We start from the raw sequence: 14,532 nt of genomic DNA, 5'->3' as shown, positions 1-14,532 counted from the left end.
GGCCGGTACCGAGCGGGTCAGCAGGGTTCTGTTTAAGCCTCTAACTGCCGGGCATTCGAACACCAAACCTCACTTCATCAGGTCAGACTGAGCAGCTGCAGCAAACCAAACCTCCGGCAGCCCTTAACAGCAGCTTCTCCTCCAACACGACTCGCTCTGGAAATCTGGAAAGACTGACTTCAGGATCACTTTCTGGATCAAAAATCCATAAAACCATCTGGTCATTTTATTGAGCAACCAGCATTTCACACCATGAAGAACTCTTAAAGGTGACGATCTCAATAATCTGATGTCCACAACTAAGATTTCCATTGATTTAATCTGCAGAGCTGAGCTGAGCAGGAACAGAACCGAGTCAGAAATCCAGCAAAACAGAAAAAAAACAGAAGTTGCAAAAATGACCAAGTTATCTTCCCCTAAAACTGAGGCTGAGTGAACTTTTGAAATATAATAAATGAGCAGACGACAGAGAGAGGCTCATTCTACATGGAAAGACCTTTCCTGGGTTGATTCATGCTAAAAATCCAAATGTAGCCTCAAAAATCTAATTAAAATTCTTCAACTTGTTCCTGACAAAACCAGAGAAAGTTCTTGGCTCCAACCAAAAGAAAAACTCAGCGTGAAGCAGCAGTCTGGAGAGGAAATCCAGGTTGTGAACCCTCAGCTGTTGGTGGGTCGGCCTCATCAGGGCTGCAGTTCTTCTCTCCAAACCCTGAAGATCTTCACCGTCTCTTCTGGATGTGAACACCGAGTCAGAACCTCGTCATCAGCAGGTGGTTCTGCTTCATGCTGTTTGGGCCAGGCCTACGTAGCTCCAGTTCCAGTTCCACTCTTTACTGGAAGATTCCTCTTTTTGCTGTTGAAACTCTTATGAAAGATTCTCCCTGCAGCCCCCAAACTCTCTGTCCACAACAACTTCCTAGATTATTTATTTAATACCAACTAAAGACTAAAACATCTAATTGTCAAATCTGGTCTTATTACTCGTCATCATCCTGAGGTTGCATCGTCATAAAGTCAAATCTCCCTCTGTCCTCATAATTTATACGAGTGTATATGAGCAAAAAACCCAGAAAACTGTCCAAGGGGTCAAAGGTCAGAGTAGTCAGCTTCAGTTTACCCAGATGGTCCAGAACAACATGACCAGTCATCTCTCTTCACTGAAACAACAAAGCAAATTAAATAAACTTAGCGTTGCTTTAAGAAGAGCAGGAAGCCAAGATGGCCGCCTTTCCTGCTGCTCCATCTCCACTCTCTGCAGTCCCAGCAGGAAGTGGAGACTCTTTCACAGGAAGTGGCTCTGCATGCTGGCTACAAACGCTGAACGCATCAGAGATCTGCGAGCAAACAGTGCAGCGTTCCTGACTCACAGAGAAACACGATGAAACAAAGCGACCAAAGCAGCTTCATTCATGAAGCTCTATGAAATATTCACAGGTCAACAAAGTGACGTCAACAAAGAAACAACCTGCAGCAACAAGAGAAAAGCACAAGTTTAGAGAGTCAACCTGACATGAACAGAGCTGGATTTCACAGCTGCCCTGATCCGGCTTTCAGGTTTACCATCTGATCCATCTCAACTCCCAGAATGCACCAGGTCAATACATCGACATGGCAGCACCAGGTCCAGTTCTGGTTCTGCTCACTGACCTCTTAGCCTCCTCCAGCCTGCACAGGTAGAGGTGGGCCACGTTCTGGAGCCACAATGATGCTGATCAGTGATATGAACTGGATTCTGAACCGAATTCTGAGACGGATTCAAACTGCAGCTTCAACGTCAGATCCAGATGAAGCTTCTTCTTCACAAAAGAACATTTCAGTTTGAGTCTCTGAATGAAGGAACTGATTTCATAAAGACAAGAGAGTCCAACAAAGAAGACATGATGTCAGAGTCAGAGAAGAACCGGGTCAGAGATGGAGCTGCTGTTAATGTTATTTAAATACTTTGAAGAATTGACAGTCATTTCAGTTTGAAATTAGTAAAATTTAATTTGCTGCTCTTGAATAAAAGTTTATTGTTTCAGAGAGAAAAACAACAGAATTAAAATGTATTATTTCAAATGAAAGCTAACAGAGGAACTCGTTTCTATGGAGCTTATTGTGAAAGTACTCACCGGAAGTGTATGTCGTTTGTAAACACTAACTTTATCAAGTAGCTGTAGTTACCATCTCGATCCACTAGAGGGCAGAAACCGCCCTGCTCTGATATCAATAATAGTTCAGTTCGCTCTGCAGCTAAAACATCAACATCATTCTGACTGTTTCCAGGATAATTTACCATTTCATAAATATTTTCCTACCTTCAGACCGGAAGCTCAACATCTTAGCGTCTAAACCAGAGTTGTAGAGCTTTGTTTCAGCTCTGTTGGAGCTGAAGCTCCAGTTTAGGAGCCACAGCTCCTCTGAAGCTGCTGCTGGAGTCTGTTAGCATCGCTAGCATTGCTCAGAGTCTCTGCGCGCTGTTTTCATCTCTGTGGAGCTGCTTGTAGTTCACACTGACAGATAAAACATTGATCGCATGTTAAAGTATAAAGAAGATTTAAGAAATAAAACAGCAGAAACACAAAGAGAGCAACAAGGTACGGAGCCCCCTAGTGGACATGGAGATTTTGTTTCTTTTGCGTTCCCTCGCAAATCTTTAATCTCATCTGTCCGTGTATCAATCAACTCCAAACCACTTCTTTGTTCTGTCACGTTTATCGATTTATTCCATTTTGATGATCATGCTCCAAACTTTGCAAGGACTGACCAACCCGCTCACCACTTCCTCACACACACAAACCAGCAGGCCAGTAACCTTCCCATTCATACTTAATGACGTCACTCCCACATCGACACACCCACCACCTAAGAGTCAAAGTCGCGTGCTCCTGTCATATCAATAATTACTTATTTCATTCATAAGGCTCTTACAGAGCCTCAGTGAAAACGTGTAATAAAAGAAAAGGGCTTTCCAGTAGCTGTTGGTCCATCAGCGCCACCTCCTCCACACACACATCTCTACCTCACCAACTTGCAATACAAAGTTACACTCTTGCATTCAAATAATGATATATGTCAGATTTTTTTTATTTTTCCCTGCATAATGTGCATTGCATGTATCCTGACGTTGGGCAAACGTATCATGAACGAGAATATTAAATAAAAGTACAAGAAGTAATAAAAACTTTAATGTTAATCCTCACCTTCCTTTTCCAGCTTCTCTTCTCACCGTACAGGTGAGAGCTTCTATGATTGTCCTGTAGGTGGCGGTAAATACACTTGAAGTTGGTTTGCCAGCCGCCAGTAACACCCAGAAGAAGATCAACACCGGTTCTGTATTTCATTTGAAACTGATCTGCTTTGCTCGGTAAGTTATTTGCTTTCATATTTATTTGTATCATATTCTGAACAAACATCTGGGACCCATATAGGTTGTTAGTTGCGCTTTAAAAAAAGTGTAATTTTGTGCTTTGTCTTGCTTCGTAAAGACAACATGCTACCACTCGGACTTCTCAGCTTTGATTATAAGTTCTGGTTATGAGTAGTGAAATGTCGTGCACTTTTATTATCAATGTCGCAGTTTCCTCTTGTTCGCTTTGACGTCTTAAGGGCAGGAAAAGTCGGAGAAAGTCGCTTTATTCATTATTCAGTTGAACAGGTGGAAAGCCACCACTTACTTTATTGCAGTCAATCACAGAACTGCGCATGTCTCATATAGTTGCACATGATGACGTCAGTGAAGACCATAGTAGGCCGGGTCCTAATACTCACTCTGCACCCTACGCCGGTCTCCTGCAACTTTTAGATGTATCTCTACTTCAACACACCTGAGTCCAATAATGAGGTCATTAGCAGGACTCTGGAGAACCTGGCTGCACTTGGGAGGTGATTCAGTTATTGGATTCAGGTGTGTTGGATCAGGGAGACTCTAAGAGTTGCAGAACAGCGGCCCTCCAGGACCAGGACCGCCCACCCCTGGTGTACTCAGTCAAAGTCAAAGTGTTTTATTGGAGTGTGTAAAAATGTGATAGTACGCCTTGTGACGTAACTTCTACATCCAAAAAAGTAAACTACAAATAAATAACAGAACCAAATAACTTTCTATTCCACTCCCACAAAAGATTTGACATTAATTTCATAATTATGTTTTAAATTTTCCCTGTAATGAGTTTCTGTAAATGAAACTCAAAAATAAAGATCAAGTCCTTTTTTTGTGTGTCTGAATTTTTGAGACAATAAACATTTTTTCAGTTGCAACTTCATTAATGTTTTTAGAAATATTTTCAAAACTGGATTTTGTTCAAGAAATCTATTCCCCTTTTAAGTTGATAAAATTTGGTCTAACTGGGATGAAGAGTTAAATTATGATATTAACAATTTAATCCATTGGCTACATTTTCATTCACATATGCTGCTTCCTAAAAATCACCTCAGTTTTTAAAGTGAAATTATTTTAACGTTTAAACGTTGCAACATCACAAAATCCCAATTTTTATAACAATATATTAATAAGTTAATTTAAGATTTAAAATTAATCTCATTTGTAACATTTTCTTTTCTCACCGTTAGTTTGTGATGATTCTTTATTTCTTCTTTTTTCTGCTCAGTCTAAGAGAACTTGATAGTAAAAAAAGAACTTTGAACATGAACAGTTCTGAACTGAACTGGTTCTGTTTTAGATTAATTAATTATTTCTTTTTTTCTCCACAGTTCAGAGTTTCGGGATGAACTGAAGATAATCTGCCGCCGTTTCTCCGTCTGTTCTGGTTCTGGTTCTGGTTCTGGTCCTACCAAAACTGAACAAAAGAATTTATAATTTAACATTTAAGATAAAATAAAATCCTGTTTGTAAATATTTTCTACCCTGAACTCATTAATCTGCAGTTTGAGCTTCACCAGGTTCTAATTATGTAAAAAAATAAAAATATCTTATTAATCAACAATTATTAATTGATTAATTGATAAAATAATCAACAGATCATTTCTCTGCTGTATTGATAAACATCTAAAAATGTTGAAGTGTTCAATAAAAAATGTAGGTTTTAAATGAAAAATATTCCAAATGTGATTTGTATTTTTATCCGATTTATTTACTTAAACACTTTTAATGTCATTTTGTTGTGAAATTTTTTTTCACTAAAAAACTGAGAAATGGTTGAAATCTGTATTAGTTTCTTTATTAAACTTGAGTTTGTGATCTTCAGTCGTAACGAGCTGCAGGCTGCAGAGCTCTGCTTTAATCAGTCTAACTAACCTTCATCACTGCCGAAGACTCCGGAAACTCTCCCGGTTGTAGAAACGTGACTCTGCTCGGCTCGTCGGGCTTTAACTGTTCCCTCTGAGGTCGAGGCCCAGAGAAAGTATTTCTGTGTAAAGATGAAGAAACGAAGCTTCAGTCTGCTGGTGGATTTACGGCCAAGCTGAACGAGAGTCGCCGAAGAGAATCTGTAAAGTGTTTGGTGTGAAGTGTGAAGACGAAGAGAAGTGAAGAAGTGAAGCTCTCCAAGCAGCCAGCAGTCCTCTGATCAAACCATCAACACTTTTCCTCGCCTCATTTCTTCCCTCGGCAGATTTTCCACAAAAACTTACGAAGTGTTGAAATGTGGGGATTTTTTTATGACAAATTTATGCAGAAAGCATTTCTCTTTGTATTGAGCAGTAGCTCAGAGGAATAAGAAGTGGACTGGGAGTCCACAGGTTGCAGGATCGAGTCCTGAACTCTACCAATTTTACTTTAATTTTTCCTTTATTTGAGTCAAAACACAGCAAGATCCCTGCTGGCCTCGAACCAACAACCTTTAGATAAGCAGCCTGTATTCCTACTCTCTCCGCCACTCGCTCATCTACACTAAAAAACCTTTTTTATAAAACTTGTCTTCTATTTTTGAGGATTTTGGTGAAAAAGAGGCGTTGACTGTGACGACTGAAGGCGTGGCTTCAGAATCGTCTCTGATCCAGGAAAAAAGCTCAAAGTTCCGATCCAGAAGCCACAGGTCCGAGCTGAGCTGATGAATCAACATTTACTGCTCAACATGTTCAGAACAACAACGGAGGAGATCTGGAGCGATTTACTCCACATTTCACTTCATCTGCAGAAACACTTTTTATTCTTCACTTGGAAACTTTTGACTTTTTATTCGTCCTCACATGTTGGGAACTTTTAAGATCATTGAAACTAAAAGGAAAATATTTATTTTCCATCCAGTGTTCAGTTTGAACTCTGTAAAAACACAAAATGTTTTCCAGTATTTTAGTTTAGTTTCTGTTGCAAATGAAGGAGAAAAATTGAACTTTTATTTCTCTGCAAATTCATGAAATACAAAAATAAAAAATGAATTTAACTTTTGAAATTTAGCCTCACCTGGTTGGAAATAGAGGAAAAAAATAAAATAAGGTTTAGTTAAAACACAACCTAATTACATTTTTAATTTTTATTTAAAAAAACATTTGAAAATATAAATAATAAAACATCTGGAAAGTCAGAAACATTTAGAAGCAGTTGTCTTGATTCCTGGATTTCAGATGAAATTATTACTAATAAAATGAGAGGAATGCAGATAGTTTTTCATATTTAGTTTTTATTTGGATGTGAATAAATATCTGCTGGTGGCGCAGCGGCATAAATACACATGAAGAAGAACCAGAACAAACACGTTACATTCAGAAAGAAACTAAACGTCACATGATCCAAAGAGCTGCAGCTCGGACCGCGCCGCCTCCATCACCATCGACCCGACTACCGGCCGGTTCTGACCCGACTTCTGGAATGATCCTCCTTTTTTAAAATTTGGATTTGGGGGAAAAAAACAACAAAAACATGATTGTTTTGTTCCAAACTTTCAGCACAAAAACAGAACAGAACTCTTCAAGTATGAGGCAGAAACAATCTGCATCGGAAAGCGTCTCAGGAACGAACACACACACACACACACACATACAGACAAACAGACACACACACACACACACACACAGACAGACAGACAGACAGACACACACACACACACCTCAAACGTGGCATCAGCAGGGAGAATATTCAGGATTCAGCCAAATCTTGGACCAGAACTTCACCCAGCAGGTCTTACTGATTCTGGTGAAGGTCGTTACCGTCGGTAACCCTTCCTGCTACCTGAATATTCGTCCCTTCTGACCCCGGCTCGGTCAGAACCGGTCCATTCAGTCTGGCAGTGTCTCTTCTGATATGTACAAACGCCTTCATGTTCAAACGGAAGAGAGAAATAAGAGAGGAAATAAAGTTTTACAGGAAAACAGCGACAACAGTTTAACAGCTGAACATATTTACACGTCTTATATACAGAACACACCACCGTGTCAGAGTCACACCATCAACGCCTACTCCACTTCCTGTTTACAGAATAATTGATTGATTCATGGTTGGACGCAGAGGAGGAAATAAAAACTGATTATTTTACTGGGAGATCAGATAACAAACATGATGAGGAGCTTTTATACTGAAGGAGCCTTCAGGAAGTCACAGCAGGCCATCCAGGTTCTTCTGAATAAATTGGTGTTTCATATAAACTCAGCAAACGTTTTGAATTTTACAGAAGTTGACTTGTAATTGAGTTTCCAATTCAGGAAGTGGCTAAAAAGCCTCTTATTGTTTCTACACCTTCAGCATCTTTAGTTTGTTAAAGTTAGAAAGATAAAATGCTGAAACTCTTAAAATGTGATCAAGATTATTCTACACCAATAACAGAATACTTTAAGTTTGTGATTACTGATAAATCCAGGTAAAACCCAGGAGTTGGTAAACAACCTCTCACTGCCTGATGATCATCTTTCTGCATGGAGTCAAGCCACTAGTTACCTCTCTGGTTTTACCTCTTCACTACAGCATGTAGTTATTGTTTCTAGTAATCTTTCTCCACTTCACCTCTTGTGATTTCTGTGCCTCCATGGTTTCAGGAACCTTGTTTATTGAAATAAATGATCACAGAAACACTTTTAAACCTGAAATTTCCAAATCTCAACTAAAGACGTGAATCTGGTCCAACAGAGACGACAGGAAGCTCTGATTGGAGGAGTTCAGTCTCACCTGGAGAACAGCTGCTCTGATTGGCTGTCAGACGTTCAGCTCCTGTTCTGGGTCGTTCTCCACACTGGGGGCAGGAGGAGGGTCCAAATGGAACAGACTGGTCCCAGTAGCACCCGATGCATTTCCTGCAGAACCAGTGTCCACAGCTGGTAAAGACCGGATCCATCAGAACCTCCTGACACAAAGCACAGCAGATCTCTGATCAATACATTGACATGGCAGCACCAGGTCCAGTTCTGGTTCTGCTCACTGACCTCTTAGCCTCCTCCAGCCTGCACAGGTAGAGGTGGGCCACGTTCTGGAGCCACAACGATGCTGATCAGTGACATGAACTGGATTCTGAACCGAATCCTGAGACGGATTCAAACTGCAGCTTCAACATCAGATCCAGACGAAGCTTCTTCTTCACTAAAGAACATTTCAGTTTGAGTCTCTGAATGAAGGAACTGATTTCATAAAGACAAGAGAGTCCAACAAAGAAGACATGATGTCAGAGTCAGAGAGAGAACCGGGTCAGAGATGGTGCTGATGTTAATGTTATTTAAATACTTTTATGAATTGACAGTCATTTAAGTTTGAAATTAGTAAAATTTAATTTGCTGCTCTTGAATAAAAGTTTATTGTTTCAGAGAGAAAAACAACAGACTTAAAATGTATTATTTCAAATGAAAGCTAACAGAGGAACTCGTTTTTATGGAGCTTATTGTGAAAGTACTCACCGGAAGTGTATGTCGTTTGTAAACGCTCTAACTTTATCAAGTAGCTGTAGTTACAATCTGGGTCCACTAGAGGGCAGAAACCGCCCTGCTCCGATATCAATAATAGTTCAGTTCGTCGCTCTGCAGCGAAAACATCAACATCATTCTGACTGTTTCCAGGATAATTTAACTTTTCATAAATATTTTCCTACCTTCAGACCGGAAACTCAACATCTTAGCGTCTAAACCAGAGTTGTAGAGCTTTGTTTCAGCTCTGTTGGAGCTGAAGCTCCAGTTTAGGAACCACAGCTCCTCTGAAGCTGCTGCTGGAGCCTGTTAGCATCGCTAGCATCGCTAGCTCCGCTCAGAGTCTCTGCGGGCTGTTTTCATCTCTGTGCAGCTGCTTGTAGTTCACACTGACAGATAAAACATTGATCGCATGTTAAAGTAGAAAGAAGATTTAAGAAATAAAACAGCAGAAACACGAAGAGAGCAACAAGGGCTTCATTAGCCGATCAGGAGCGGGATACTTTCTAACTGATAACTTAGCTTTCTGCCCCCTAGTGGACTCAGTATGTAAATACAACCAGAGTAAAGCTAGAGAACTGATATGTGAAAAGCACTTCCTTTGGATTCTTTCAAAGTAAAACACAAGGAACTAAATTCCCCCGTAAGTACATTTTAGCTTGTTAGTTTATTATATTATCAGAAAGCATAAGTGTGTCATTTTCTTAGCATGCGATATAAATTATATAATTGAGCTCTGAAGCCAAATTATCGTAATTATTCTGTTTTAAAGATAAAAATAAATATTTCATAAATATTCTCCTGACTAAAGAAAAAACTCAGCATCTTTGCGAACAAACCAGTTATTTATTTAAAAAGGAATGTATATAAATAACACATCTATATATTAAATCGGCTGTCAGTCCATCAGACAGACCATAATAATATAAATATTTATAATGAGAAAGATATAAACCTGATCAACTTAACAGAAATCAAAAACCGGCTGCAGCTCCACAAACTCACCTCTATATTCAGAGCGGGGAATTTCCGCCCTCCTGTGGCCATAATGGAAACTACATCCATGATATTGCTGTATTACTTTCATTTATATCCCCTTAATGTGGAGTATAGAGAAAAACTAACAGTCTTCCTGAGTCATATTGACAGTTAACTGACTCATATATTATTCTTATATTTTTTTAATTCACTGTTTGGAATTAAATATGCAATAAAAATTGTTTTAAATGATAAAATGTAGCTGCTGTGTTAAACTCTTACAGGACGATTTTTTCTGATCAGATTGAATAAAATCCTGCTGTGATTTTTATTTAATGCAGTAATATAAACTGACTTGATTTGAATTTATAATAGTGAAAATTAAAACAAAGATAAACATCCGGTCGAACAATGTACATGAAGAACGTCTGCAGTTCTGATAATTCACCACCAGAGGGCAGTAAGAACTCAATCAACCATCATAAAACTGATGAACTTTAAACTTTACACTAAATAGTTTCTAATGAAAGCAGCTATAATAACTTAATCCTGTGAATAATGATCTATAAAATTCATACTTGTTTATTATTAGAGATGAAGAATATTTATTAAAATAATTTAGACACAACGTAAACAACAACTACATAGAAAGTAACAATTTCTATTACTCTAGATGAAAATGTAGCTGGAAAAAAAATTACATTTTATTCTGTAAAATTTTCATAAATATTAACTGTGGGTAATTTTGAGAATCAAAGTATCAAAAAGCTACAAATATTAAGAAAAACATATTTATTAGTGATAAACTTCAACCAGCTGAGATCAGAGCATCAAGCTGGATAAAACCACCTAAAGGACAATTAATAAAATTAAAAAGTCAATAAAGCTTTTTTAAAAATATATCTGAGCACTGTAGTAAACAGATTATTTAACTTTTATATTGACTATTTGGAAGAGACTCGCTCTCTACCGCCCTCTCGTGGTCACACACACTGTAACTACACACTAAAATCCTTTATGCTAGTTTAATATTAAATCTATGAGCGATTACTAATTTCCTTTGCCCTTTATACTAGTTTAATAATAAATTAATGACTGATTATTAGTGAACTGAAGGACAGTCGCTGCTGTTCAGCATCAGAGTTTAAATATGCAGCTGTTGAATCAGTTTGTGTGTAAAACAAGCTGCTGCTGGAGCCTGTTAGCATCGCTAGCTCCGCTCAGAGTCTCTGCGGGCTGTTTTCATCTCTGTGCAGCTGCTTGTAGTTCACACTGACAGATAAAACATTGATCGCATGTTAAAGTAGAAAGAAGATTTAAGAAATAAAACAGCAGAAACACGAAGAGAGCAACAAGGGCTTCATTAGCCGATCAGGAGCGGGATAATCTAACTGATAACTTAGCCTTCTGCCCCCTAGTGGACTCAGTATGTAAATACAACCAGAGTAAAGCTAGAGAACTGATATGTGAAAAGCACTTCCTTGATGTGATTTCAAAGTAAAACACAAGGAACTAAATTCCCCGTAAGTACATTTTAGCTTGCTAGTTTATTATATTATCAGAAAGCATATTTTTAATCTTCTTAGCATGCAATATAAATTATATAATTGAGCTCTGAAGCCAAATTATCGTAATTATTCTGTTTTAAAGATAAAAATAAATATTTCATAAATATTCTCCTGACTAAAGAAAGAACTCAGCATCTTTGCGAACAAACCAGTTATTTATTTAAAAAGGAATGTATATAAATAACACATCTATATATTAAATCAGCTGTCAGTCCATTAGACAGACCATAATAATATAAATATTTAGAATGAGAAAGATATAAACGTGATCAACTTAACAGAATTCAGAAACCAGCCGCAGCTCCACAAACTCACCTCTATATTCAGAGCAGAATTTCTTAATCCTGTGGATAATAATCTACTATTGATATTGCTGTTTTACTTTTATTTAATATCCACTTAATGTGGAGTTTAGAGAAAAACTAACAGTCTTCCAGAGTCATATTGACGGTTAACTGACTCATATATCATCCTGATATTTTTTAATTCACTGTTTGGAGTTTAATATGCAATAAAAATTGTTTTAAATGATAAAATGGAGCTGCTGTGTTAAACTCTTACGGGATGTTTTTTTCTGATCAGATTGAATAAAATCCTGCTGTGATTTTTATTTAATGCAGTAATATAAACTGACTTGATTTGAATTTATAAAATTAAAAACAATAAACAAAGATAAACATCCGGTCGAACAATGTACATGAAGAATGTCTGTAGTTATGATAGTTCACCACCAGAGGGCAGTAAGAACTCAATCAACAATCATAAAACTGATAACCTTTAAACTTTTCACTAAATAGTTTCTAATGACAACACCTATTCTAACTTAACCATGTCAATAATAATCTATATAGTTCATACTTATATGTTATTAGAGACAGAGAATAATTATTAAAATAACTTGGACACAAAGTGAACAACAATTACTTAGAAAGTAATATTTTCTATTACTCTAGATGGAAATTTAGCTGAAAAAACATTACATTTTATTATGTAAGACTCCCACAAATATTAACTGTGGGTAAATTTGAGAATCAAAGTCGCAAAAAGCTACAAATATGAAGAAAAACATATTTATTAGTGATCAGTTTCAACCAGCTGAGATCAGAGCATCAAGCTGGATAAAACCACCTAAAAGACAATTAATAAAATTAAAAAGTCAATGAAGTTTTTAAAAAATATATCTGAGCACTGTAGTAAACAGATTATTTAACTTTTATTTTTATTATTTGGAAGAGACTATGAGCGATTATTAATTTCCTTTGCCTTTTATACGATATAAATGATGTAATTCGGCCCATTTATGATTTTTTGTTTCCAGGAACAAAAAATCATAAATATTCTCCTGACTAAACAGGAAACTCAGCATCTTGGCGATCAAACCAGTTATTTATTTAATCAGGAAATATTAATATGTAATTTATTTAGATTGAACTCATCTAATCTGTTATTTAGATGAGTTATCTGTATGTAAATATCACATCTATATATTAAATCACATGTCAGTCCATTAGACAGACCATAATAATATAAATATTTAGAATGAGAAAGATATAAACGTGATCAACTTAACAGAAGTCAGAAACCAGCTGCAGCTCCACAAACTCACCTCTATATTCAGAGCGGGGAATTTCCGCCCTCCTGTGGCCATAGTGGGAACTACAGCCATGATATTGCTGTATTACTTTCATTTAATATCCACTTAATGTGGAGTTTAGAGAAAAACTAACAGTCTTCCAGAGTCATATTGACGGTTAACTGACTCATATATCATCCTGATATTTTTTAATTCACTGTTTGGAGTTAAATATGCAATAAAAATTGTTTTAAATGATAAAATGGAGCTGCTGTGTTAAACTCTTACGGGATGTGTTTTTCTGATCAGATTGAATAAAATCCTGCTGTGATTTTTATTTAATGCAGTAATATAAACTGACTTGATTTGAATTTAGAAAATTTTAAATTAAAATAAAGATAAACATCCGGTTGAACAATTTACACGAAGAACTTCTATTGTTATGATAGTTCACCACCAGAGGGCAGTAAGAACTCAATCAACCATCATAAAACTGATGAACTTTAAACTTTAGACTAAATAGTTTCTAATGAAAGCAGCTATAATAACTTAATCCTGTGAATAATGATCTATAAAATTCATACTTGTTTATTATTAGAGATGAAGAATATTTATTAAAATAATTTAGACACAACGTAAACAACAACTACATAGAAAGTAACAATTTCTATTACTCTAGATGAAAATGTAGCTGGAAAAAAAATTACATTTTATTCTGTAAAATTTTCATAAATATTAACTGTGGGTAATTTTGAGAATCAAAGTATCAAAAAGCTACAAATATTAAGAAAAACATATTTATTAGTGATAAACTTCAACCAGCTGAGATCAGAGCATCAAGCTGGATAAAACCACCTAAAGGACAATTAATAAAATTAAAAAGTCAATAAAGCTTTTTTAAAAATATATCTGAGCACTGTAGTAAACAGATTATTTAAAAATGAGCGATTATTAATTTCTTTGCCCTTTATACTATATAAATGATGTAATTTTATCATAATTATTCTGTTTTCCAGGAACAAAAAATCATAAATATTTTCTTGACTAAACAGGAAACTCAGCATCTCGGCGATCAAACCACTTATTTATTTAATCAGGAAATATTAATATGTAATTTATTTAGGATATACAGATGAGTTATCTGTATGTAAATATCACATCTATATATTAAATCAGCTGTCAGTCCATTAGACAGACCATAATAATATAAATATTTATAATGAGAAAGATATAAACGTGATCAACTTAACAGAAATCAGAAACCAGCTGCAGCTCCACAAACTCACCTCTATATTCAGATGGGGGAATTTCCGCCCTCCTGTGGCCATAGTGGGAACTACAGTCATGATAATGCTGTATTACTTTCATTTAATATCCCCTTAATGTGGAGTTTAGAGAAAAACTAACAGTCTTCCAGAGTCATATTGACAGTTAACTGACTCATATATTATCCTGATATTTTTTAATTCACTGTTTGGAGTTAAATATGCAATAAAAATTGTTTTAAATGATAAAATGTAGCTGCTGTGTCAAACTCTTACAGGACAATTTTTTCTGATCAGATTGAATAAAATCCTGCAGTGACTCTTATTTAATGACAGTAATGTAAGATGACTTTATCTGACTTCCTAAAAGTGAAATTAAAATAAG

At 36.4% G+C, this 14,532-nt stretch overlaps 2 long non-coding RNA genes across 2 annotated transcripts in view; both read right to left on the bottom strand.

Moving 5' to 3' along the window:
• The window catches only part of LOC122827128, a 40,404-nt gene that overhangs the window by 23,718 nt on the left and 2,154 nt on the right, over positions 1-14,532 (bottom strand). The gene's annotated exons all lie outside the window — the stretch shown is intronic.
• Positions 6,544-9,671, bottom strand: LOC122827132. The gene is made up of 5 exons (XR_006369961.1): positions 8,949-9,671; positions 8,758-8,877; positions 8,293-8,484; positions 8,039-8,213; positions 6,544-6,757 (listed from the first exon to the last, which is right to left on the bottom strand). It is a non-coding gene; the product is annotated as an uncharacterized LOC122827132 (long non-coding RNA).

This window comes from Gambusia affinis, linkage group LG24 (assembly GCF_019740435.1).
Source record: "Gambusia affinis linkage group LG24, SWU_Gaff_1.0, whole genome shotgun sequence".
NCBI lineage: Eukaryota > Metazoa > Chordata > Actinopteri > Cyprinodontiformes > Poeciliidae > Gambusia > Gambusia affinis.
Note: the sequence above shows the minus strand (reverse complement) of the source record. Positions and strands in the feature narration are given on the sequence as shown.